The sequence below is a fragment of the Herpailurus yagouaroundi genome, unplaced genomic scaffold (assembly GCF_014898765.1).
Source record: "Herpailurus yagouaroundi ecotype Mexico unplaced genomic scaffold, PumYag 211, whole genome shotgun sequence".
NCBI classification, from domain to species: Eukaryota; Metazoa; Chordata; class Mammalia; order Carnivora; family Felidae; genus Herpailurus; species Herpailurus yagouaroundi.
Genome location: NW_024412442.1, coordinates 8709626 through 8714387, shown reverse-complemented (window position 1 = coordinate 8714387; position 4762 = coordinate 8709626).

The following is a 4762-nucleotide window of genomic DNA, read 5'->3' as shown; positions in this document are numbered from 1 at the left end:
GGGGCGTGAGGGGGGGGGACGCGTCAGCTGATGTTTTCTCCCTGCTTCCGAGCCAATGCCTCCGTGAAAGGGAAGGGAACTGGAAAGTGAAACTGATCAAATTCCAGGAAAAGAAGACTGAAAGTCGAAATCTCTGGTAACTCAGTGGAAGCATCCTTTAACGATGCTTTGAGAGAACGTGATGGCGCTCACAGGAATCTGACCATCAGTCCAGGGCGAGTCCCAGGAAACAGCTTTTTTTTTTTTTTTTTTTTTTAATTGCAAGTGAATATTTTATTATTCTTGTTTGAAAACAAAACAACTTAAATTTTTTTTAATATTTATTTTTGAGATAGACAACACAAGTGATGGAGGGGCAGAGACAGACAGACAGACAGACAGACAGACAGATAATCCCAGCAGGCTCCGGACTCCCAGCTGTCAGCAAAGAGCCCGACGTGGGGCTCCAACTCAGGAACCACAAGTTCATGACCTGAGCCGAAATCAGACACTCAATTGATTGAGCTACCCAGGCGCCCTTCAAATTAGTGTTTTTATTTTCTTTCGGTAAATACCCACTAGTGGAATTATTGGATCTCATAGTATTTCTATTTTTAATTTTGGGTGGAAGCTCCATACTGTTTCCATGGTGGCTGCACCAGTTTAGATTCCCACCAACAGTGCGCAGGGTTCCTTCTTCTCCACACCACATCCTCTCCAATACTTGTTACTTCTTGTCATTTTGATTTTAGCCATTCTAACTAGTGTAAGTTGATATTTCTTTGTGGTTTTGATCTGCATTTCAGTAATTAGTGATGTTGAGCATTTTTTCATGTGTGTCTTGGCCATCTGTACATCTTCTTTGGAAAACTGTTCAGGTCTTCTGCCCATTTTTTAATTGGATTGTGTGTTTTTTTGGTATTGAGTTGTATAAGTGCTTTATATATTTTGGGTATTAACTCATTATTAGATATATCATTTGCTGCTATGTTCTCCCATTCAGTATGTTTTCTTTTGTTTTGTTGATGGTTTCCCTTGCCGTGAAAAAGCTTTTAACTTTGTTGTAGTCCCAACAGTTTATTTTTGCTTTTGTCTCCCTTGTACTAAGAGACGTAGCTAGAAATAATGTTGCTATGACGATGTCAGAAAAATTACTGCCTTTGCTCTCTTCTAGGAGTTTTATGGTTTATGGTCTCACATTTAGGACTTTAATCCATTTTGAGTTTATTTTTGTGTATAGTATAAGAAAGTGATTCAGTTTTATTATTTTACAAGTAGCCATCCAGTTTTCCCAGCACCATTTGTTGAAGAGACTGTCTATATATTGTATATTTTGCCTCCTTTGTTATAGAGTAATTGACCATAAAATTGGGGCCTTATTTCTGGGCTCCCTAGCCTGTTCCACTGATCTGCGTGTCTATTTTTGTTCCAGTACCATACTCTTTTGATTACTACAGATTTGTACTAGATCTTGAAATCTGGTATTGTGCTACCTCCCGCTTTGTTTGTTCTCAGGATTGCTTTGGTTATTTGGAGTCTTTTTGTGGTTCTATAATATAATATTTGTTTTAGTTTTGTGAACAGTGCTGTTGGTATTTTGATAGGGAATGCATTGAATCTGTAGATTGCTTTGGGTAATATGGACATTTTAACAATATTAATTCTTCCAATCCATGAGCATGGGGTATTTTTCCATTTGTTTGTGTCATCTTCAATTTCTTTCATCAGTGTTTTATAGTTTTTGGAGTATGGGTCTTTCACCTCTTTGGTTAAGCTTATTCCTTGGTATTTTATTATTTTTGGTGCAACTGTAGATGTTTTGTTTTTTAATTTCCCTTTCTGCTACTTTGTTATTAGTGTATAGAAAAGCTACCCATTTCTGAGTAATAATTTTGTATCCTGCCACTTTACTGAATTTGTTCATTGCTTCTGGTAGTTTTTTGGTGAAGTCTTTAGGATTTTCTGTGTATAGTATCATGTTGTCTGCAAATAGTGACAGTTTAACTTCTTTACCAACATGGATGCCTCTTATTTCTTTAACTTGTCTGATTGCTGTGGCTAGGACTTCCAGTACTATGTTGAACAAAACTGGGGAGAGTGGACATCCCTGTCTTGTTCCTGTTGAGATGGTCAGATGATTTTTGTTCTTCATTTTGTTGATGTGGTGTATGGTGCTAATTTATTTGTGAATATTGAAGCATCCAGACATTCCTGGAATAAATGCCACCTGATCATGGTGAACGATCTTTTTAATTTATTATTGTAGGCGGTTTGCTAATATTTTGTTGAGGATTTTTGCTTCTGTGTTCATGAGTGATATTGGCCTGTAGTTTTCTTTTTTTGTGGTGTCTTTGTCTGTTTTTGGTATCAATGTAATGCTGCCTTCATAGAATGTATTTGGAAGCTTTCCTTTCTCTTCTATTTTTTGGAATAATTTGAGGAGAATAAGAATAATAACATTTGTTAAATGTCTGTTAGAATTCCCCTGTGAATCCATCTGGTCCTGGACTTTTATCTTTTTGCAGTTTTCTGATTACCAATTCAACTTATCCATTTTTTCTAGGTTGTCCAGTTTGTTGGCATATAATTTTTTGTACTCTTCTATTATAATCCTTGGTATTTCTGTGGTGTTAGTTGTTACTTCTCCTCTCTCATTTCTGTTTTTATTTATTTGGGTCCTTTCTCTTTTTTTCTTGATGAGTCTGGCTAAGGGTTTGTCAATTTTGTTTATCTTTTCAAAGAACCAACTATTCAGTTTCATTGATTTTCTCGATTATTGTTTTAGCTTTTGTGTCATTTATTTCTTCTCTGATCTTTATTATTCCCTTTCTTCTACTCACCTTGGGTTTGTTTGTTTTTCCAGTTCCTTTAGGCCTAAGGTTAGATTGTTTGGTTTTTTTTTTTTTCTTATATTTTGAGGTAGGCCTGTATTTCTATATACTTCTCTCTTAGAACTGCTTTCATTTTGTCCCAAAGATTTTGGACCATTGTGTTTTCACTTTCATTTGTCCCCATGTATTTTTTTTTAATCTCTTTTTAAAATTTCTTTGCTCACCCATTCATTGTCTAGTGTCATATTATTTAGTTTCCACATGTTTGTGTTTTTTCCTGTATTTTTCTTGTGATTAATTTCTAGTCTCATACCGTTGTGGTTGGAAAAGATTCATGGTATGATTTCAGTCTTCTTAAACTGATTAAAGCTGGTTTTATGGCCTTATATGTAATCTATTCTGGAGAACGTTCCAAGTACACTTGAAAAGAATGTGTATTCTGTTGTTTCTGGTTGGAATACCTTCTATATATGTGTTGTGTCCATCTGGTCCAATGTGTCATTCAAAGACATTGTTTCCTTATTTGTTTTCTGTCTGGATGTTCTATCCTTTGATGTAAGTGGGTTATTAAAGTCCCCTACTATTATTTTATTACCATCAATTTCTCTCTTCATGTCCATTAATATTTGCTTAATGTATTTAGGTGCTCCAGTGTTGGGTGTGTAGATATTTACAGTTATTGTATCCTCTTGTTGGATTGATCCCTTTATCATTATGTAATACCCTTCTTTGTCTTGTTATGGTCTTTGTTTTAAAGTCTGTTTTGTCTGATAGAAGTATTGCTACCTCAGCTTTTTTTTTCTTCCATTTGCAAGGTGAATGTTTTCCCATCCCTTCCCTTTCAGTCTGTATGTGTTTTTAGGTCTGAGGTGAGTCTCTTATAGGCAGCATAGATGGGTCTTGTTTTTTGTTTTTGTTTTTGTTTTTGTTTTTTAATTTTTTTATCCATTCTCCCATCCCATCATGTCTTATGATTGGAGCATTTAGGCCATTTACACTCAAGTAATTTCTATACCCAACATGGGGCTTGAACTCACAGCCCTGAGATCAAGAATCACATGCTTAGTCACACTGACTAAGCCAGAGAGGTGCCCCTCAGCCATTTCCATTTAAAAAAATTATTGACAGGTCTTTACTTATTGCCATATTAAAATTTGTATTCTGGGTGTTTTTGTAGATTTGCTTTTTACCTTTCTTCTTATCTTGATCTCTTTCTTTGTGGATGATGAGTTTCTATTGTGCTATGTTTATCTTTATTTTTTTCATATCTGTCACAGGTTTTGGGGTTCTGGTTACCATGAAGTTCATGTATAACATCCTAAGTAAATAGCATTTTATATTAATTTGATGGTCATTTAAATTCAAACACATTCTGAAAAAAAAACTTTCTTTTTCTATTTTACCTTCTCTTCCCCTTTTATTCCCTTTTCCACATTTTATGTATATGTTGTCATATTTTACCTCTTTTAATCAGAATTTTCTAATTCTAATTATGACCATTTCTTTTCCACTTAAAAAAAAAGCTTATTTATTTATTTTGAGAGAGAGAGATGAGGAAGAGGCAGAGAGAGAATCCTAAGGTGGTTCTGCACTGTCAGCACAGATCCCACTGTAGGGCTTGAACTCATGAACCAGGAGATCATGACTTGAGCTGAAACCAAGAGTCGGACACTTAACCAACTGAGAGCCACCCAGGTGCCCCCATTTCTTTTCCACTTAAAGAAGTCCCTTTAACATTGCCTCTTAGGATGGTTTAGTGGTGATACACTCCTTTATCTTTTGTTTGTCTGGGAAACTCTTTATCTCACTTTCTTTTTTTTAAATTTTTTTTTCAACGTTTATTTATTTTTGGGACAGAGAGAGACAGAGCATGAATGGGGGAGGGGCAGAGAGAGAGGGAGACACAGAATCAGAAACAGGCTCCAGGCTCTGAGCCATCAGCCCAGAGCCCG